Raw genomic sequence first — 24,043 nt, 5'->3', positions numbered from 1 at the left:
CACACAAATTGAGTGTTCCCATCTCAGTTTTTCTTAGTTGAGATGGCAATCCATTGCTATAGTTACTCGCCAGCCGGCCAGAGCCTGTGGAAAGAGCTGGGCAATTCAGCCAAGCATTTTAGCCAAATGCTGTTTCCACAGCTTTCATTGAAGTGAATAGGAGCTACAAATCGAGTGTGGCACGTAACGCTACGCTGTTTCTATAACTCCCTGAATTACAGAAACAGTGTTATGCTGTCTCCGTTGTTCTCATTAACTTCAATGGGAGCTACAGAAACATCACTTTGCTGAAGCGTTCAGCTCTTTTCAATAGGTAGTTGGGACAAAGCATTGGGTTTTCCTATCTTGGCCATGAGAAGCTGATATGGGAACACCCCTTTAATAACAGCCAGAGATCGTTATAAGATATAAAAAAATCATGGCTGGAGTATTTATTCCACCACTGTTCCAGTGTTGGTGCTCCACAATGGTCTTCATTGTCCAATGCTACAGTGATGACATATCTGACTACCCATGTGACTGCTGAGGCCATTGATTGGCTGTGATGTATATTGGATGGGTATGTTGCATGTGTCTGATTTGTATGCTGTGTATATTCAAAGGGTGTGCATTGGGCACCTGATGGGTGTCTGGCACATGTCTGGTTTGTATGGGGCATCCTACATGTATGTGGCATGTGTTAAGTGTGTATAGGTTATGTGTATAGTCTACAGTATATGCTGTATCTGGCGTGTGCTTGGCATCTAGCAAAGGGTCTTTTGCGGTCAGCGGCCTCTCCTGACATGAAACAAGGCAGCAGGGAAGAATGACTTAACAAATCAGCTTGAAGAGTGCAGAATAGCAGCTTCGGAGCTATAATTAGCAGCAGCATTAATAATGGATTGACCTCTTCCCTCTCCAACCGCATTTTGATATTTTGATTTGATTAGCAGAAGATTTTATTCGTCTCTTGAATTAATATTCCACTTCCGTATCAAAGATGCAGGTTATGTGTATATGAAGCCAGTTGGTTTTGTTACATATCAGGAAAAGGCGTCTAATCAGTTACCCTGTTAAGACATAATAAAAAGTGAAAAAACAAATACATATCCTAAAAGAACTTCATTAATTTGCATGACCACACCCCTCTGCATTTAAAGGAAAACACAAACAAATCAACCAACAGAACAATAAACAGAAACCCATAAGTATAAACTCACCATCAAAGGACATGACCCCGACACCAATCAATCTCCCCATATCCCCCACTCAAATGGAAGCAGGCCACCAGAACTGCATCACAGGAGGCTCTAACCTGGAAACACTGCACTCCACACCAACTAAAGACACCGCAGCATATACATTGCATTTAAATCATACAATATTGATTAAATACATAAAATAAAAAAAATCTAAATTTATAAACTTTGGGTATATTAAAAATGATAAAAGATAAATAAAATATAAGGGTAGGTGCACAAGGCAATTACAAACAGTAAAAGGTAATTCAACTTTTTCCAGTACCTCATTCAGACCATAACGAACAAGTGAATCCAAGCAGCATATCCAATACATTTCCTTCAGACATAAGTGTTAAAATCGCCATGTGGAATTTTCTCAATAGGGGTAAGATGCCTCTTACTGGAATCCTTGTTGCTGATAGAGGCAAAATGCCCAGATGCAGTGTTTTTAGTATACCCGTTATTTATATTGGAACGGTGTTTCACCCAAACTCTTGGAGCATTTATTGTTCTCCTAACATATCTAAGGCCACAAGGGCACTCTAAAAGATACACAATACAACTAGAGCTACAGTTTAAGAAATCTCTCCTATTATGACAGATGTTATAACAACACAGGCAGTTTCATAATCCACATTTAACCCCTTGAGTGGCACGCCCGGAAATTTTCCGGGACGAGCTCCACTGCTCATAGCAACATAGCCCGGAAGATTTCCGGGCTATGTATCACTATGGGAGCTGCAGAGCACAATGCCACAAGCTGTGACATTGTGCTCTGCCTGCACAGACCCACAGAGAACAAAGCAAGGGCTTTGAAAAACCAGCAGAAGATATTGCCGATATGTCGGCAATCTCCTGCTTTGTTTACAGGTTGCCATAGAGACCATCGGCTTGTCAGAAGCAAGCCGATGGTCTCTGTGGCAGGGAGAGCTGGTTGTTAGCTGTCAGAGGACAGCTAGGTACTAGCTCTTACAGCAGAGATCAGAGAAAACCTCTGATCTCTGCTGTGTTAACCCTTTACATGCTGCAGTCTATGTGACTGCAGCATGTAAAGGGCTGTCACTGCAGCATGTAAAGGGCTGTCACCATCGGACCCCCGGAATATGATCAGGGGTCCTAATGGGTCCCTGTGGAAGTCCCCCAAAGGGACAAAAAAAAAAAATTATAAAAAAAAAAAGGTAAAAAATTATAAAAAAAATTATAAAAACACTTGTCTCCCTTTACTTTGTAAAAAAATCAAAAATACAATCACACATGTGGTATCCATGCGTCGTAATGACCCAGAGAAGGAAGTTAATGCATTATTTAACCCCTTAATGACATGGCCCCTTTTTTTCTTTTTCCCCCATTTCTTTTTTTCCTCCCCCCTGTTTAAAAAATCACAACTTGTCCCGCAAAAAACAAGCCCTTATATGGCCATGTCAATGGAAAAATGAAAAAGTTATGGCTCTTGAGACGCAACTGCAAAATTAGTTAAAATTCAATGATTGGTGGGCACGACAGGGTGGTAGGAAACCCGCCACTCAAGGGGTTAAAACAGCCAAGTAACATTCTGGAGGTGGACATCACAGTTGCAGAATTTTTTAGAATCTGGCGGCTAAGACATTCTTAGAAGTTTTAGTCTATAATTCTCAACAGACACCCATTCCTTCATAGGATCATTTAGCTACGAGAATCTAAGTTAGTGTAATATACCGTGTATTCTGGCGTATAAGATGACTTTTTAACCCCGGAAAATCTTCTCAAAAGTCAGGGGTCGTCATATACGCCGGACTGGAGAATCTGCGGTCTCCGCATACGGTGAGGGGAGCTTAAAAATGGCCGCGGCCACATCCCCGCCATATGTGGCGACCGTATGAAGGCAGCAAGGGTGGTGCTAAGGCTCAGGGGGAAGTCTATACTCATCTCCCACGGCGTATCATCCTCCCGATGGTCTGCTGCGCTGCTGCAGGCTGTCGCTCCCTCCTCCACGTTGACAGAGAATTGCTTTCTGGATGTGGGACTTGAATGCCCCGCCTCCAAAAAGCTAATGCTCTGATTGGCTAACTCAGCGCAGCGTCAGCCAATGAATGCCGGCGCTGGGTTAACCAATCACAGGCATTCAATGACATCATTGCCTAGTACCGTTACTAATTGAGAAAGTCTTGGAATGAAGCTTAAGGAATAAACCCGGGCATTAGGGGAGAAGTATCAGGACATTGTAGCCGATAGTAAATTTTCACTAAACCAAAATCATTCAAGGACAGCTCTCAAATAGCCCCAATGCACTCTGTTGAATGCCTTCTCCTCATCAAAGGATATAAGCATAGAAGGGATTGGATTTAGGCAGCTCAATCAGATTAATAAATTTTCTGGTAGCGTCCGAAGTCTGTCTATCTTTAATGAATCCCACCTGGTCATCTTTAATTGGGCTTGGTAAAATACTGTTTAGCCTTGAGGGCAGAATCTTAGGAAAGATCTTCACATTGGAATTAAGGAGTGATATAGGCCTAAAATTTGCAGGAGTAGCATGTTGTTTGCATGCTTTGGGAAGTGGGATAATCAGGGCACTTGGAATCTCTGGAGGGAATGATCCCTTATGGGTAGGGTAATTGAAAATTTTTAGGCGGTATGAGGCTAGAATGTTTGCAAACTTGAAGCAATGGTGGCTAGGATTTCTAAAGTGGAAATCTATTGGTTTAGAAATGTGGATTGTGATTCTGAAAAAAGAGGGAGAGAGATATTATTTAAAAATGAGCTGTGGGTTAGTATGTATAATATTCTTGTCCTTTTACCCCTTGAGTGGCAGGTTTCCTACCACCCTGTCGTGCCCACCAGGGCAGGTTTTTTAAAATGGTCTAATCATTGAATTTCAACTAATTTTGCAGTTGCATCTCAAGAGCCATAACTTTTTCATTTTTCCATTGACATGGCCATAGAAGGGCTTGTTTTTTGCGGGACAAGTTGTGATTTTTTAAACAGGGGGGAGGAAAAAAAGAAATGGGGAAAAAAGAAAAAAAGGGGCCATGTCATTAAGGGGTTAAATAATGCATTAACTTCCTTCTCTGGGTCATTACGACGCACACGGATAACACATGTGTGATTGTATTTTTGATTTTTTTTTACAAAGTAAAGGGAGACAAGTGTTTTTATAATTTTTTTTATAATTTTTTAACTTTTTTTTATTTTTTTTTGTCCCTTTGGGGGACTTCCACAGGGACCCATCAGGACCCCTGATCACATTCCGGGGGTCTGATGGTGACAGCCCTTTACATGCTGCAGTGACAGCCCTTTTACATGCTGCAGTCACATAGACTGCAGCATGTAAGGGGTTAACACAGCAGAGATCAGAGGTTTTCTCTGATCTCTGCTGTAAGAGCTAGTACCTAGCTGTCCTCTGACAGCTAACAACCAGCTCTCCCTGCCACAGAGACCATCGGCTTGCTTCTGACAAGCCGATGGTCTCTATGGCAACCTGTAAACAAAGCAGGAGATAGCCGGCATATCGGCAATATCTTCTGCTGGTTTTTCAAAGCCCTTGCTTTGTTCTCTGTGGGTCTGTGCAGGCAGAGCACAGTGCCACAGCTTGTGGCATTGTGCTCTGTAGCTCCCATAGTGATACATAGCCCGGAAATCTTCCGGGCTATGTTGCTATGAGCAGTGGAGCTCGTCCCGGAAAATTTCCGGGCGTGCCACTCAAGGGGTTAAGTTGTAAAGTGTGCTATAGTAATATATGAATTTCTCTGCAATGTCACGAGGATTGATAGTTTTGTTATTGCCGGAATCAAATAGGAATTGGATTCTAGTTTTTGTTTCCTTTCTCTAAAGCACCATCTACTGGCTCAATTATACTTCAACTCTTAAACCCTCTGTTTCCTCAGCCACTCTCCTTGCAGCCATCAATGTTTGGAGAATAGTGACCAAAAACATAAACCTAATTTCTTTCCCTTTGCACAAAGCTGAAATAACCATTCTGGAAATAGTCATTGAGAATCTTTCTCTTTCCAGATGGAAACTATCAGGCCTAACACATATGAGTCAGCTTTGAGAGAATGGAGGTTTTCTAACATTTTCAGAATTTTCAAGCCGATTCAACATTCCTAAACTAAATTTTTTTCAAACAATTATAGATTGTTCATCTTCTAAAGCCATTCCCCCCTCCCATGAGAATTAATGTTCCATCCAAACTTGATGCTTGGCTGTCATACCTGCAGGGATTAAATAAAGGACTATCCACTTGCTATGCCATATTAAGGCCTCATGTCTATGGGCAAAAGAAGAATTAAAATCCGCAGCGGATTTTAACTCTTCTCCCGCCCGTGGATCCGCACCCCATACGGATGCATTGACCACCCGCGGGTAGATAAACACCCGCGGATGGTCAATAAAAGTGAATTTTTTAAAAATGGAGCATATAAAAAAACGCAACATGCTCCATTTTCGTGCGAGTCTCCCGCGGGGACGGCTCCCGCAGGCTTCTATTGAAGCCTATGGAAGCCGTCCGGATCCGCGGGAGACCTAAAATAAGAATAACTTACCCGCAGCGGGCTGGGCACGTCTTCTCCTCTTCACGGCCGGATCTTCTTTCTTCGGCTTGGCGGATGTGCCCAGCGCATGTGCGCGGCACGCCGCCGGCGTGCCGAGTACATCCGCCGGCCGAAGAAAGAAGATCCGGCCGTGAGGAAGAGAAGACATGCCCGGTCTGCTGCGGGTAAGTTAATTCTTATTAATTGTTATTTTAAGCGATCATGTCCGCGGGGCAGGAGGGGCCCGCTACGGATTGTCCATGGAGAATCCGTAGCAGGCCTGATTTTCCCCGTGGACATGAGGCCTAAACCAACCTTTAACCGACCCCTTAGAAGATATCAACAAAAAATGGGAGGAGGATTTGAAAATCCAGATTTCCGAGAATCAGTGGTTCGAGGCATACTCTGCGGTTGGTTCCATTTCTAAGCGCACCAATCATTTTCAAAACTCCATGCTTTTTAAACAAAATGGTTCCTCATTTCTCCAGGAATTACTGGAGGTGTCGGGCATCGGATGGTACCTTGCTGTATTTGTGGTGGGATTGCCCGTATGTCTCCAGTCTTGGGGCTAGGCCTTCCAGCTATTCACAAACCTCACCAACATTCAGATGTTACCTAACCCTGCTCTTTGATCAGCCAAGAGTTGTGTTTCAAAAAGGAAAATCTTTTTAAGAATATTCTAGTCCATTCAATCCCCCAAATTCCAACTGCCTGTATTGTTATACACATCTATCATAGCAGGAGAGATATTTTTATTGACAATGAGATCGGTATATATATGTTGAAGCATTTCTTAAACTGTGGCTCTAGTTATATTGTGTATTTTTATCGTGCCCTTGGGGCCTTAGATATGTTGATTGGTGTGATGATGAATATGGATTGATGGGTGTAGATTCGTCATTGGGTAATGTCTGGAGAGTGTCCAGACCTGGCTATCGAGGTGTATAGAAAAATGATCTTAAGGAATAAGAAACTTTTAAAATGTATAAAAAGTACATAAAAAGGGTATTGTCTGCAGCTCTGCTTCTAACCACTAGGTCTTGCTTTTTGGGATTATTTTTTAGTGTATCTTGGTGGCTCGATCCGAGTGATGTCTCTTGATGGTGGGTTTGTATTTATGGGTTGGTGTTTATTGTTATATTGGTTGTTTTCTGTTTTTCATTTAATTGCAGAGGTTCTTTTAGAATATGCATTTGTTTTTTTCACTTTTTATTATATTTTACAAAGTATTTTATCTATGTTGCTTATTAGATTGTATGCTTGCAGTTTGTATTTTATGGGAACACTGACTTGTTTAGCTGTGACCGCTGATGTCCCCAATTGGGAGAAGATGTGGTTGACCTATATAAGTAGTGCTATTTGCTTCAGAGGTTAAGACCTGACAAAACTATTGGCTGTAGATAGCAAAATGTTGGAAAGCCACCTGGTGTGTGTTGTTTTTGAATAAACCCTGGCCTAATTTGTATTGCTTACATGACATTGTTTGTGCTTCTGCATGCAAGTGTAGGAGCTTTATGATCTTCAGCGGCTCTCTGTTGAAGTAATACTTAGAAATATAGTCTTTGATGTATTGACATCTCAACAGGTCCCTGAGCGCACTGTGCACTTCTCTTAGGGGATTCCTTAGTTATCTACATAGTCTATTCAAAGCCACCTGGGACCCTAGTTGTGGTATGGTGTCATTTTTGGAGCTACCATCCCCACTGTGTAAGTTCTAATACAATTCTAATTTAATCTACTTTACCCCTTTGAAGTGCTGACCATCATGTCTGATACACTACCCTCAGGATATATAATCAATAACAGATTGGTGAGGATCCAATAATTGGATCGGGGATGACTTTCTGATTAGTGGGGGTCCAACCACTGGGGTCCGCACCAATCCCGATAATTAAAGTCCCAATGGTGCCTCCATCATTGAAGTGGTGGAGGCAAGTATGCCTTACTTTTTTATTTCACACAAATTCCCTGCCCATTAGAATTTCTTTTAGCTCTTGAAAACTCCTTTAATAATGTAGATTATCTAGTTTATAAACCTCTGTTTCAGATGTCTTTTTAAGGAATTCTAAACTAACATAGCTGAGTTCCTATTTAAAAATCCATCTACGAGAGTGAACAGAGAACAGCTGAAAAAGACCATCTCTTGCTATGGAAGGCCCGCTTCATCTGCGCATTACACAGCCAACCTATTGCCTTTACTCAGAACTGTGTTTTCCCTGTGATGGCTCAGCAGGGGAATTGAACACTTGCTTCAAGTTTTCCCAATAAATACAAGTGATCACTGGGGGTTCTACCACAGAAAACCTTAGGCTCTGTTTATGTAAAGGGAATCCCTGTAACTAAAGCAGTAAATGCCCCCAAAACAAATATCCTCATTAAGCTTTTTTTTCACACTTCCTTTTCTCCTATGTCCTCAGTTTCCATCTTGGCATTCTGTTGGTAATGCTGATGGAAACCGAAGATGGAACGCTGGAGAGAACTATAAGATTTAATGTGTGAAATAGAGACTGCTTGGGTCTCACTTTCGAAAAGGTTTCCATTCCTTTCCAGCTTCTTAGCAGGATAGAAAAGCGTGGTTGACACTTCTCTATCCTTCTAAAAAGCTGAAAAACAATGAAAACATTGTGAAACAGAGACCAAATCGCTTTCAAAAGCATTCTAGATACAATTTCGTCAATGATCTGACATATACAGTATGTATTGTGTATGATTTGTTCATGCCAGTCTCTACTAATCCATGTTAATCTCATTCATTTTTGTCTTCACTATACAGTGACTTGAATCCTCCTGCAGCTCAACTGGTCGGACGTTCTATATCCGATAGCTTGAAATCAGATTTGATCACTGTGTCCCAACCAACCTCCATCCAGATCCTTAGAATTCAGTGGCCTTCATTCTGAATCGCTGACCTATAGAGTCTTGTAACGCAAACTATATTCATTTTGTTACTTATAAATCTTTCTGTGCACTATGTGAAAGGAAAAAGTATATCTGTAATGCATTATCTAGTAATTAGAAAAGATAAAAACAGAGAGCCCTGAGTACCCCAAAAAGAGTAAAACTAACCCTAAAAGTTTTAACAAAGTTCTACCTGAAACAGGGTTCTACTGGTTCAGTTCATTCAATACTAGTCCTGAATATTGGTGTATACTACTGTCTAAGAACCATGAATGCCATGTATAATGCCCACAGAGTGTTTTATAGGGCTTTTATGGCTCTAAAGCAGTGTTATACACCCAATTTAGGTGTTTTAGGTAATTTCTGGCTTGGCTCGAACTAATTTGGACCGAACCTCACTTTTTGCAAAAGTTTCAAAACGTTCATTCGTTACTATTCTTGAGTATCTGAGGACTCAATTTTTATCTTTTCCTCCTACACAGAGGCATAAAGTCTTTAAATGGCCTCCTAGCAACCATGTGCCATTAACAATTCTGGTATCTACTCTTATGTCATAAGGGTCTTATGTCATATACCTTCAGACTCCAAAGTCCAAGTAAAGCTGCTACCTCTGCATCTTCTATACCTGTGCCTCTGTTTTTGCGTGACTTGTAAGTTCTTAAAGCTAAAAGTACTTGAAACTATAGTAGTACTGTGCGTATAGAATGACATGGATGTCAATGGGAAATCACATTTCTAAAGTCCTAAATGGCAAGTTTGCTTTATTTTGCAGAAGACAGTAGAGGGTAGCAGATTCTGTGTTAAAGACCTTGATGGGTTAAAACATTTCAAGGTAATGTTAATTATCACCCAGACAACTCAATGAACTGTAGTATATTTTAAAGAGGATGTGTTGGCTTCCTCATATGTATATATCATTAATTACTTGGATTCCCCCTAAAATAACAATTCCAGATCATTGTTTCTTGGAACTCTGCGTTGCGCTGTTCCTCTGTTATTACGTTTGGAATTTTATGAATGACTTGACAAATGGGTGTTACCATTCTTCTTGTCAATGAGGTGTGTCCTTACACAGCCTGACACTGTCCAAGAGGTGGTGACTGTGTTTAGACTGTGTGAGGACACACCTTTTTCACAGGGGGGTAATGACCATTTTCCAGTGTAGTCATACATTCCTGGGAAGAATAAGAGAAGAATAACACAACACAGAGTTATAAGGAAAGGTTAATTTGATGGGGAATGCAAGTATTTACTAAAATTGATATGTCAAGACATCTAAAAGATCCTTAGTGGCATTTTTTGTTTTATCTCAAGTGCAATACTGTATTCTTGACTGGATGAGGCCTACCTGGCAAACTATTAAATACGCCTTCGATTTAAAGTCTCAGTAACCCCATGGGAACTTCTGTTACGGACCATCAAAATAATCTTGATTCTGTCCTGGATTGTTAATGGCATCTTCTGGTCCCTGAAAAGACTCCAATTAGTGTTTTTCATTCCACAATATTCAACACAACAATGGCTTTATTATTGGACTTTTTCCAATGCTAAATACAGTATACAGTACATTGCAGAGTGATCCCTTTACAACCATGTGACTACTGTATGTAATTCTGCATTATCAGATCACTGGAGTATCAAAGAATGTTCAAATTAATGTTACTTCTATGTTCAGAAATATAAGCGATTTATGCAATTTATTGTACATACTGTAGGGCTATATGCATGAGGGCTCCTTCACACGAGCGTATGCGTTTATACATTCGCTCGGACGTGCCGTGAATTTGCATGAATGGACGATTTTCCACGATCAAGTCCCGAACTTAATTAGCATTTTCTCGGCCATTCACTTGACTTGGTGTGTTTTTGCAAAAAAACTACTTTGCAGCCCGGAAGTCCCTCACTCGGCATAAAACCTCAGAATGACTTCAAAAGCCTAAATAGAGGCACCTGTAAGCTTTTCCCAGCGTTGGACGCTACTAAACTGCCTCCCCCTCCCTATTTTTTCCAGCTCCCATAGGAGTCTATGGGAGCTGCCAGTATATATTGGTCAAAAGATAGATCCAGAACTATCTTTTTACCCAGCGTATAATAGCAGGCACCGATTTCGGTCGTGTATGTTCCATTTCTTATGGTGCAACGTTTTTATGCACCGCAAATTTGCCCATGTGAATCAAAGCATTGGAAACCAATGCCTCAGATGGTCGCATATAACGGCTGCATATATACGCTCGTGTGAATAAAGCCTTGCAGTGAGCTGCCACATTAATGATCAATGGCTTTTCTTCAGCAATAAGTTAATAATTTGACTATTACATGATATTTTGCACTGTGGTTGTATTATAATAGAGTACTGTATATTAAAGGGGATTTCTGGACATATACATTGATGGTCTAGTGTTCTGGAACCACCATAACAAATGGGCGGTGCAGCTTTAACCCTTTGCAATCCAATTTTGGATTCAGGGTTTGCTAGGGGGCTTTCTCTTTCTGCCATTATACAATGGCGCCATCTGCTGGCTAGAGCCAGTACTGCAGTATGGGACATGCTGGAGAGGGCCTGGACAACAGAGCAGCCATTAATATACAGTAAGAATACCCTACCGGACGTCTTCTGACATCAGAGCTGTACAGCCTTCAATCAGAATGTCTTTAGACGTCAGACAGTGGACTGGAAAGGGTTAATGAGCATTATTTTTCCAAGTACATCAGCTTGTCCGCCCATGACGGGTTCATTATCTCAGTCCCCATTAATTGGACCACTGCTGATTACACATTGATAGCCTCTGTTGAGGATAGACGTCCAATGCTATTTTCTTGAAAACCTCTTTAAAAAAACAAGCTGTGATTTATACTATAATACTGTATATTGAATATAATGCATTGTATTTTATTACAGGACTGTTAGAACTGCCTGCAGTATGGTATCTCGCTGTTTATTAGTAACACATATGTACTGTAGGTAACCTCAGAGTTACTGAAAATTAAATAGTTGACACCAAGTATTTTTTTTTTTTCGACTGCTTCATTTCAATGATTTTATAGTAACTTTTCACTTTTAACTTTATTTTAATGAAACAGTTCAAAGCAATGTCAGAGATAGGATATTGATAGAAAATGTTCTATCAATATCTTGTGACTTTCTGTGGAGCCTGAACACCACTCCGAGTAATGACAGAAAGAGCCAAACAACTGTTCGCTTCAGCAATCAGTGCGGTCTCAGCAGCCAGACCCCCACCAATGAGAACTTCTGACATGTCACTATAACATGTCAACATTTTAAAAAAACTTTAGTTACCCTTTAATGGTATAGCATTGCAACCATTAAAACATCTTAAATACTGTGAGCTCTTCATACTTTTGTAGTGGCCTGAAGTATACCTATCTGGCCCCTTCATAACTGTTCAGAAATATTCACATATGTGTCCCTAAATGTCTGTCATGTCTTTAATGTGGATGCACTGTGCCATTGTCATGTCTGTGATTTATGTGTATTGCATGGCTGCAGCATAGGAGAGGTTAATATCTAAAGAAAGGCTTTACCGACCGTTCCCGGTAAAGGTATGTCTGGAAATGTAAGAGTTTGTGTGTATCCAATGTTGTCACATGAGCATGAAAGATATATGTGTTTGCAAGATGTGCAAATGTGGTTGTTGTTGCTGTTGGTTATGGTTGTTGGTGTCTGGCATATAGAGAATACTACATATTATCCCCAGTTGGCATAGAGTTTGGAAGCTACCATGGAAGGATTGAGAGAGTACCTTAACAGACAACTAAACAGTGAGTGTTGGCCGTAGAGAGAATGAGAGTGGGAGAAGTCAACCGGGAGAGTGATCCTACAGATAACGTGGACTGTATGTATTAGTTGCCTCCCTGCCCTCACAAAAAGAAGTTGTCTTAATGCCGATCCTTCATTGCAATAACTGTTGTGCATTATTCCTGTGGGATGTTCCAGTAAAGAAAGGCTTTATGGACCATTCCCGGTAAAGGTATGTCTGGAAATTTAACAGTTTGTGTGTATCCAATGTTGTCACATGAGCATGAAAGATATATGTGTTTGCAAGATGTGCAAATGTGGTTGTTGTTGCTGTTGGTTATGGTTGTTGGAGTCTGGCATATTTGCCAAGCAGTCAGTCAGAGTAGTCAGCCTCTTAGACAGCGAGTGAGTCTGCAAATCTACACGTGGACAGGAGACTTCCCCACATAGGCCTATCAAATATGGAAGAAGCAGAGAAATATGTCCATCTACTTTGAATAGAGAATATTATATATTATCCCCAGTTGGCATAGAGTTTGGAAGCTACCATGGAAGGATTGAGAGAGTACCTTAACAGACAACTAAACAGTAAGTGTTGGCCGGTAGAGAGAATGAGAGTGGGAGAGTGGGAGAATGAGAAGTGGGAGAGAGTGATCCTACAGATAAAGTGGACTGTATGTATTAAGATGCCCTGAGTTGCCTCCCTGCCCCCTCACAAAAAGTTGTCTTAATGCCGATCCTTCATTGCAAGAACTGCTATGCATTATCCCTGTTGGATGTTCCAGTAAAGAAAGGCTTTACCGACCGTTCCCGGTTTAGTCTATTTAAAGTGCAGCCGTGTGTGTGGACTATTTATTGCACCATTGTCAGAGTTCACCGCGGTGGATGGAACAGTGGTGTCACCCGTGACATATACTGAAGTTTCCATGCAGAGTTTTATATAGGTAACCACACCACCAGCATTTCCTGGAGAGGCCTGCCAGGGCCTTGGTAAAGGGTTGCATGCTTCCCTCAGGGAAGGAGATTGTCGTGCCACCATGACATCCGTAACAGCTAGCCTGCCATCTTCTCAGCTGTGGGCCCAGCGCCTCGGTCAGTGCACCTTACTGGAATAAAAGGGTTAGGAATAGGAAAAAACCAATGTGGCTCAATAAAGATGAAAAAGGGGGCAATAAACAGCAAAAAGAACTACTAAAACAAGAAGGCAGCAAACAAGCACTGAAAAACTAAAAGGAAAAAATAAGTTATGTAAAAATCAGATAAAAGCAGCAAAGATGAAGACTGAAAGACTTATTGGCAAAGAGAGTAAAACTAACCCTAAACTGTTCTTCAACTATATAAATAGTATAAAGATTAATACTGAAAGTGTTGTCCCTTTAATAAATAATGTAGGAGAAATTGTAGAGGGTGATGAGGAGAAAACAAACTTATTAAATAACTTTTTCTCCAGTGTATTCAGAGGAAAATGAAATGTCAAATGGGATCCAGAGTGATAATGTAAACTCTCCACACTAAATGTTCCCAGTCTAAAGGCCCATTTGTACGAAACGATTATCGCTCAAAATTTGTTAAAACAATGGCATATGAGCGATAACACAAATATGCAAGGTTTTGTTGTTTTGAAATAAAGAGGTGTATTGCAATGATTTTATTCTGCAGAATCCGAAAATGACCTTCAAAATTCCGTGTCATGTCAGTTTTTTTCACAAATCACATAAATGCGAAAATTACAAAAAAATTTTTTAATGACATTCATATAGGTACAGTCTCTTCTTAACATACAACAATAGTTGGCCATCATATGTGGAAAAGGGCAAATGTTGTCCCTATCTTCAAAAAAGGGAAGAAGGTGGATCCAGGAAACTACAGGCCTGTGAGCCTGACTTCTATGCAGGGAAAGATCTTTGAACATATTATTAAACAGCATGTATGCAAGTACTTGGATGAAAATGGAGTAATTAACCAGAGCCAGCATGAGTTTGTAACAAAGAAGTCATGCCAGACTAATCTAATTTTCTTCTATGATAGTATCACTGACTGGGTTGATCAGGGAAATGCGGTGGATATAGTTTTTCTTGACCTTAGTAAAGCATTTGACAAAGTATCTCATAGCATACATATTGAAAAAATGACCAAATATGGGATTGACAAGGCAACTGTTAGGTGGATTCAGAACTGGCTGAGTGATCGTTCTCAGAGATTGGTCATAAATGGCTGCACATCCAAGTGAAAGAATGTATTAAGTGGGGTACCACAAGGCTCTGTCCTAGGCCCAGTGTTGTTCAACACTTTTATACATGATCTGGAGAAGGGATTAATGGGAAACTGATCAAATTTGCTGATGACACAAAGCAGGAGGGATAGCCAACACTAGGGAAGAGATAGAGTATTCAAAAAGATTTAGAAAAGCTTGCATAGTGGGCAGCGACTAACAGAATGATATTTAGCAAGGAGAAATTCAAAGTCCTATATCTGGGCAAGAAAAATTAAAAAAGCACATACAGAATGTGAGGAATTGGGCTAAGCAGCAGCACAAGTGAAAAAGACTTGGGTATACTAATAGATATAGACTGAACATGAGTCAACAATGTGATGCAGCACCCAAAAAAGAAAACACTATTCTGGGATGTATTAAGTGAAGCATAGAGTCTAGATCACGTGAGGGGATCACATAGGCAGAGGGAACTAATTTATAAAATGCCCAAATCACAGAAGATCCCTTAAAACTATAATATTTTATTACTTTTACTTTAAAAAACACACTTTGGGCTCAAGACACTCATCCACTGATGAGGAAATAAGACAAAGACAAAACAACAATGAACAGAACACACGTGTTGGTATAGGTCATGGTGTTACCACATAAAGGAAGTGTGATTTTAGACTCAGTTTGTACGTCTCAGGTATGGCTACGCAGTTTTTGTGCCATAGGAACTTCCCATTAGAGGGACAATATATACATGGGGGGATAGGGCGTTGTCAATCTCCCTAGTTGTGTCTCCCATGTATCTGAGATTTTGTAGTGTAATAGGTTAGAATCACCCCTCAGTATGAGATATTGTCCCAATTTAGTGTTTTCATTCACTGGTTTGGTTGATAGACTTGACCAACCATCTTCTAATATTCATATATAATTAGCCAAAAAATTCTAGATCTTAGTGAGTTGATGTAATCAGTCAGTGATTTTAAAGTAAAAGTAATAAAATATTATAGTTTTAAGGGATCTTCTGTGATTTAGATCACGTGAGGTAATTATCCCCCTCTACTCTTCCTTAGTCAGACGTCATCTGGAATACTGCGTCCAGGTCTGGGCACCCCACTTTAAAAAAGACATAGACAAACTGGAGCAAGTTCAGAGAAGAGTTACTAAGATGGTGAGCGGTCTGCAAATCATGTCCTATGAGGAACGGGTAAAGGATCTGGGAATGTTTAGCTTGCAAAAAAGAAGGCTGAAAGGAGACTTAATAGCGGTCTACAAATATCTGAAAGGCTGTCACAGTGCAGAGGGATCAGCCCTATTCTCATTTGTACAAGGAAAGACTAGAAGCAATGGGAGGAGAAGGAGGAGACACAAATTAGATATTAGAAAAAACTTTCTGACAGTGAGGGTGATCAATGAGTGGAACAGGTTACCACGGGAGGTGATGAGTTCTCCTTCTATGGAAATGTTCAAATAAAGACAGGACAAATATCTGTTTGGGATGATTTAGTGATCCTGCACTGAGCAGGGGGTTGGACCAGATGACCCTGGAGGTCCTTTCCAACTCTACCATTCTATGTGCTGTCCACTTTCTCTGATATCAATAGTTGCAATTTTGCAACTATTGTCTATTATTTTTAAATAAAAAGGTGTATCAGAATGGATTTTTTTTGAGGATTCCGAAAATGACCTTCAAAATTCCATATCATGTCAGGTTTTTTCAGAAATCACGGAAATGTGAAAATGTAAAAAAAACATAATTAAATGACATTCATATATGACGTTTGTAACGGGATGAAATGAATGTGCAAGGAATATATATATGCGGCAAAATATGTCTGGATTAACACAACCACGCAAAGCCATTGTACACGCCACAAAGAAACAACCGACTGGTCACTATAAAGGAAGAAGGGAGAGGTGGGGTGAGGTATGAGCATACTGGCATGCCAATATTCCTTTCTCTCATGTTTAGGCTTTGTGAGTGCGGCAAATCTTGATGCAATACAGATAAATTAATTTAATTTTCGTAATCAGCTATGTATTTATGTTTATCTATTTCTTGCACATTCATTCCATCCCTCCAGAGAACATTTTCACACATTACAAACTTTGTCATATATTAATGTCATTAAAAAACCTTTTTTTTTTTCATTTTTACATTTTCGTGATTTGTGATGTCACATGATATTTTCTGACGTGATACGGAATTTTGAAGGTCATTTTCCGAATCTGCAAAAAAATCCACTCTGTTACACCTCTTTGTTTAAAAACAACAGACAACAGTTGCAGAATTGCAGATCAGTGGATCTTTACCTGCCAATGCTACCATTGTGCACTTTTCATCTGAACGATGATTTTTAGAACCATTGTTCAGACCTCACAATGTGTTCTCCGCGGGAGCTAGAGATAACCTTGTTTTCTCTAAGCAGCCCTGCCAGAACAAGGGAGCTAATTACAGCACTCAGACCACCTGCTAAGTTCTGCAACAGCTCCAGAGGCTCATTTGCAGGTAAATGAAGCTGATAAAGTATTAATGGGCATTAATGCCCATTAGTACTTTATGCAATCTTTTGAAAGATTATCTTTGCATGTAAAAGGGCCTTAACCCAGGAAGAAGTGCAGAGCCGTCTTAAAAAGATTAAAATAGACAGATCACGGGGTCCCGATGGCATACACCCCCGGGTTCCAAGGGAATTATGCAATGTAATAGACAGACCGTTGTTTCATACATTTAAGGACTCAATAGTGACAGGGTCTGCATAGCCAACGTGGTGCCGATATTCAACAAGGGGGGAAAAATTGAACCTGTAAACTACAGTCCGGTAATTCTTACATCTATGGTAGGTAAAATGTTTGAAGGGTTTCTAAGAGATGCTATCCTGGAGTACCTGAAGGAAAATAGCTGATAACTCTGTATCACATGGGTTTATAAGAGATCGCTACTGTCAAACCAACCTTATCAGCTTCTACGAGGAGGTAAGTTCTGGACTGGACCGGGGAGTCATTGGATCTTGTGCATCTGGAGTTTTCCAAAGCGTTTGATACTATGCCACATAAAGGGTTGGTATATAAAATGAGAACGCTTGGTCTGGGTGAGAATGTGTGTAAGTGGGTTAGTAACTGGTCAGTGATAGAAAGAGGATGGGTGGCTATAAATGGTACATACTCTGATTGGGGCACTGTTACTAATGGGGTATAACAGGGGTTGGTTTTAGGCCCTATATTTTTTATATATATTTATTAAAGACCTGGTAGAAGAATTGTGCAATAAAATATCAATATTTGCAGATGATAGACTCCTACAATGGTAGAGTTGGAAGGGATCTCCAGGCTCATCGGGTCCACCCCCTGCTCAGTGCAGGATTCACTAAATCAGCCCAAACAGATATTTGTCCAGCCTTTGCTTGAAGACTTCCATTGAAAGAGAAAACTGCTAACTGAACGCACATTTGCTCATGCGATTGCGAGTTTAACGTGCAATTGCGCTAACTAAATCCACAAAAATGGTGATCGCAATGAATTTCAGCACACGTGGAGGGGAAAAAGTGCGTCTTATGGAGTGAAGAATGCATGTCCACTACAACTAAGATAAGGATGACATTTTAAGTAGACATGTTCTGTATAGATGGAATCTGAATCATTTCCTCTGTTGGTACATGGATGTCCAGTTCAAGACCGGTGTGAATACTTTGTATTTTGTGCCAATAACATGATCAGCCTCTGCCAGAAGATAGAAATAAACACTTTTCCAAATACTTTCTCCGGGAAAGGCTTTCCTGCTGGTCTTCTTGCTATAAATTATACAACATTCAGACTGATCTTTATACTGTATGGTCAGAGAATGAAGCCAAGGAATAATTTCTCTTCTAGACTCAAGTAACATTCAGTTACCGCCATCTAGTGTGCAAATTTATGTACTGCAAGCATGGGTATTCATTATATTTTTACTTTTTGATTTAGACCAAAGAAAAAAGGTAAACCCTCACAGAACAGACGTCTAAAACTAAACTTTAATTGAGTACCAAATATGTATTCTAATCAGAGATCACTGATAGCCGATTGTTGGCTAAAGGGACCAGACATCCCGAGGAGGAATTTTTTCAATAGGTGAAAGCAGGAATAACCGGACTTACTAAGGTACACTATGATACATAGATGTAGCTAGATAGCCCAAGGAAGAGGGGAGGAAGAGTTTTCCAAGTTGTAATAATGACCCCACTGATGCAAAATTCTGGTTACTACCTTTATATGAATTCTTAAAGATTGACTTAATTCAGACTCGGTTTAATACTTACTATAGACCGTTCTGCCTCTGTGTATAAGAGAAAAAAGGTAGCAGCAATGTTTTATAAGGGAAACCTAATGCAGTCTAAGAGCTTATACAGAATACCCTAAGTCCAAAATGTATATAAAGGCATTGTTTGAACATTTCCATTGAAGGAGAACTCGCCACCTCTGGTGGCAACCTGTTCCACTCATTGATCACCCCCACTGTCAGAAAGTTTTTTTTCTAATATCTAATCTGTGTCTCCTCCCTTTCAGTTTCATCCCATTGCTTCTAGTCTTTCTTTGTGTAAATGAAAATAGGGCTGGTCCCTCTGCACTGTGACAGCCCTTCAGATATTTACTATGTACTATTACCTGTACCCCTCTACGGCAGCATCTGGATCCGTCTCGGGCCTCTTTCTTCACAATGATGTTTCTTCTATAACGTTTCCCTGCAGATCGGCTCATATTTTATGTTCTACTCAGAGCTGTCCTTTACTGTGTAGTGAATCACTACTCATGTCACCTGCACCTCAAAAACATCTCCAGAATTCACCCTCTTCTTATGGTGGATAATCAATTCTATAGAAGCTTGTCTTCTATAACTCATTGCTAATATGATTTTCCCTCACTAAACTCTTTTCTTTCCATTCAATCCCAAAAGAAGCAGCCAGGCTTATATTTTTGTCCAGTTGCTTCACTGATGCTCCCAACCTGTGTCAGTCACTTTACTGATGCTCCTACCCTGTGCCAGTCACTACACTGATGCCCCCCCACCATGTACCAGTCACTACACTGATGCTTCCAGCCTGTGCCAGTTACTACACTGATGCCCCCCACCATGTACCAGTCACTACACTGATACCCCCCACCACATACCAGTCACTGCACTGCTGCCCCCACCCTGTACCAGTCACTACACTCCTGGCCCCACCCTGTGCAAGTCACTACACTGATGTCTCCAACTTGTACCAATCACTACACTGCTGCCCCCACTCTGCACCAGTCACTATATTGCTGCCCCCACTCTGCACCAGTCACTACACTTCTGCCCCAACCCTGTGCACGTCACTACACTGATGTCCCCACCCTGTACCAGTCAGTATATTCATGCTCCTACCCTGTGCCAGTCACTACACTGATGCCCCCACCATGTACCAGTCAGTACACTGATGCCCCTCACCACATACCAGTCTCTACACTGATGCCCCACCCCGTGCAAGTCACTACACCGATGCTTCCAGTCTGTGCCAGTTACTACACTGATGCCCCCCACCACATACCAGTCACTACACTGATACCCCCATCATGTACCAATCACTGTACTGATGCCCCCACCTTGTACCAGTCACTACATTAATGCTCCACCTTGTACTAGTCACTATACTAATGTCCCCACCCTGTGCTAATCACTGCACTGATTTCCCCCCCCCCCCCCCCCCACCAGTCATTACACCAGTCATTACACTCTACTGATGCCCCCACCTTGTGCCAGTCACTACACTGATGCCTCTGTAGTGGCACAGATCTATAGGCCACTTCAGAATGTGTTTTATATTTGTCTTGTGCTTTTGTATTGTCTGCAACTTCTGTGTGCATGAAGTACGTATGGTGCACCTCTGCACCACTGAAAGAGTTAATGTCAGCCTGAGTCGTCTCTGTCTGGAAATGTATCCTTTTTGTTTTGTGAGTCTGTGGTCACCTGACCATGCTTGATATTAATGTTTGCACAGTAGGTTGCCAAGTCAGTCAGTAAGAGAGTGAGTGCATGTGGTTTAGAGCAGCCTGCCAGTTTTCTGGTCTGAGTCTAGCCAGTCCATCTGCAAGTAGTCTGCCCTAAGCTACTAGGAATAGAGGAGGCCGAAAGGTAACACCCATCTCCCTTGGACTTATCTGATCTTAGGATACAGCGTGATAACTACCAGCCCCTGTGAGCAAGGGGAGATTGCCATGCAGCATTGGGAGGCGTCTGACAGGTAAGTGTTGACAGGTTGAGAGTCCGGAGAAGAAAGAGTGCGAGATTTTTCAGGAGCGGAGCTGCACGGATAACTAGGACTGTGGGCCCGGTATTCATCCTGTATTCTGCTTCCTTGTCTCACCACTAATTCCGTCTATAGCCATGCTGTATTGGATTTATGTATTGTTTAATAATGAATTACAAGTAAAGCAACATTGCCGACCGTTCCCAGCTTTGTTTTCAACTACTCTGTGTGTGGCCTATCTTTCTGTAACCCAGCATCACCGCAAAGGAAGGAACGGTGGCGTCGATCATGACAATCCAGCAGAAGAAACCAGGTAACCAAGTCCACGGTTGCCCATACTATAATAGCCTGCCCGGGACTATGTTGGATGGGCCCCTGGCTACACTGGTGGGAGACTGTAGAGCCACCGTGACAAGGGCCTACAACTAATCCCCGCTGTATCCTAGGCCTGCTCCTCTGACGCTGCACCTTTACCTTGTACCAGTCACTGCACTAGTGTCGCAATTTTGCACCCGTAACTACACTGATGTCCCTACCTTGTACAAGTCACTACACTGATGCCCCACCTTGTACCAGTCATTACACTGATGTCCCCACCCTGGGCTAGTCACTGCACTGATGCCCCACCTTGTACCAGTCACTTCACTGATGTCCCCATCCTGTGCCAGTCACTGCACTGATGCCCCACTTTGTACCACAGTCACTAAGCACAACAAACAGCAGCACTCACCAATAAACCAGGATCTGGCGAATGGATACTTGAGGGGATGTCAGCCTTTAATAGGATTGGACCCTGATCCTCAATACATTCCAAGAAGTAGAAAGTAGGTAGCATCCACAATGCGTAGTCTATGAAAAGTAAAAAAACTTTATTCCTTAAAGTCCATAGCAGCCATTTTTTTAATTACACATATACAAAGCACATCATATATAGGACACATATCCAATCACCCAACAATGATTAATATAAAAACCTCTCGCCACCAGCTGTTAGTCACTTTGCTAACCAATGAGTTAGAAGGGTGTGTGTTAGGATTGTGCCACCAGCTCTGCTCCTGCTGATCTTAATAAGATGACATGTACTAATCCGGCGTCCAGTGGTTCCAGTTGCGCATGCGTAAGATCTCGGCACTACCGCAAGAAATCTCAATCTGAGGCATATGTGCAGGGATCTCCAATGACACCGCATCGCTAAACCAACTGTGTATCAAATGTCCCCTGATGCTACCAATAGAGAAATTGACAGGGACTCTCATAGTACTATACATATATATATCCATCATCAAGACTCTTCCAAAAAAAATCCCAGTCAAATTATATCCCAGGTCAAAGATCGGATGTTCTACACGCCAAATTTATAATATGTTGTCTCTAGAGCTGAGCGAACGTACTCGGTTCGGGTGTTTTTGCACCGCTTCTTCCGAGTAACTGACTACTCGGACAAAATGATTCGGGGGGAGGAGGGGGGGTGGCGTGGTGGAGCGGGGGTAGCAGTGGGGAAAAGGGGGGAGCTCTCTCTCCCCCCCCCCCCACTCCCCTCTGCTACCCCCCAGCGCCCCCGAATCTTTTCGTCCGAGTAGTCAGTTATTCGGAAAAAGCGGTGCTCGGGTGCAAAAACACCCGAACCGAGTACGCTCGCTCATCTCTAGTTGTCTCTATTAAAATTTTTATTTGTTATATATGTCTATGTGGTGTATGCACATGTTAATAAAACTTGATGACAAAATCCTAATTTGCTATGTATGTCATTATAATGTATGTCTACATCAATAAGACTAGATGATAGAATCCACTATATATAATCAAGTTTTCAATACCCAACCTAATTTACATGTATACAGACACAAATTATCATCTATGCATGTCTGTGCATGAACCATAGATCCACACATACAGATATTATGAAATATCCTTGATCTTATTCCAGATAATCAGTGGGTATGAAGTCACATATAATGGACAATGGTTTTACCATACACCATGATTTATTACATATCAAAGGAGCCATGACATTAATCCATATCCCAAGGTGTCACATATGTGGGATTGAGCAAACTTGAGGGAAAGGAGAAAATTAGGAATGGTAGGAGAAGAAAGGGGGAGGGGGAAAAAGTGAGGAAGAGGGGCGAATAAATTTATACACTCAAAAATATAGACAATGCACAATGTATTGTAGAGAAGCTGCCGAGCTGGGATCTCCAATATCTGCACACACCATGAACCCATGTCATAGTCGAAGGAATCTACAAAAGACAAACAGATAATTACCATCATATAAGAACAAACCAAGATTATACATGAACAGACATAAATATCAGTTAAAAAGCAAAATAACCAATATGGCGTAACAAAGTAATACCTCAAATATACGGAGTAGTGTTATAATCTAAATTTAATCCATTCGTAAAAAGGGTGTCAATGTTAAAGATCCACCTTAACTCCTTTTTCTTCAGGGTTCTTTCCCTGTCACCTCCCCTAATGTTTTTTGGGACGAGATCAATTACACAAAATTTAATCCAGCTCACCGTGTGTCCAGCAGACAGGAAATGGTTAGGGTTAGGAAGTTCCATTTCGTTTGTCCGTATGGTGCTCTTATGACTCAAAATTAGCGATCTTACTTATAGAAGACCAACAAGGACACAAAATGAAGTAAATAACATATGACGATCGAGAAGTAAACCTGCTGGTAATAGAAAACCTTTTTCCGTTCAACAAGTTGTTACAGCATAGAAAATGGAAAATTTCCGGTTTCCAGTTGTGAGAGAGTCTGTTGTAGCTGCAACTTAGTTTTCTTAGTCTGGGCACTCACAACTTTATCTCTGATGTTACGGCCACGTTTGTAGACCATCATAGGTGAGAACAGGAATTCCTCCACTAGAGGGCAGTTTTTGCACAACATGGGCCAATAACGGCTGATAATACCTGAGACCCTCTTACTCTTCGGTGCAAATGTCGTTATGAACGCTATATGAGGAGGTTTTTTCTCTGTAACTTCAGGTGTAAATAAGTCTACACGAGTGAGTGCACGTACTTTCTCAGAAGTGGTAGAGACCAGATCTTCTGGATATCCTCTAGTCAGGAATTTCCTGCAGACCTCACCCAATCTCTGGTCAACATAATCATCCATGGTGATCTTACGAACTCTGAATAATTGGCTCCGTGGTAACGATTATAACATGTTCTGGGGGTGGCAGCTCAAAAAATAGAGCAGA

General features: G+C 41.2%; 1 protein-coding gene across 1 annotated transcript in view; it reads left to right on the top strand.

Moving 5' to 3' along the window:
• EMB (embigin) overlaps positions 1 to 9,238 on the top strand; it is a 41,404-nt gene extending 32,166 nt beyond the window's left edge. Inside the window, exon 9 of the mRNA XM_066602739.1 lies at positions 8,499 to 9,238. The gene's annotated coding sequence lies outside the window, so the exon portion shown is untranslated. The remainder of the gene's footprint in view (positions 1 to 8,498) is intronic.
• Positions 9,239 to 24,043: the final 14,805 nt, after the last annotated feature.

This window comes from Eleutherodactylus coqui, chromosome 5, assembly GCF_035609145.1.
Source record: "Eleutherodactylus coqui strain aEleCoq1 chromosome 5, aEleCoq1.hap1, whole genome shotgun sequence".
Lineage (NCBI taxonomy): Eukaryota > Metazoa > Chordata > Amphibia > Anura > Eleutherodactylidae > Eleutherodactylus > Eleutherodactylus coqui.
This window is presented reverse-complemented; position numbering and strand designations above follow the sequence as displayed.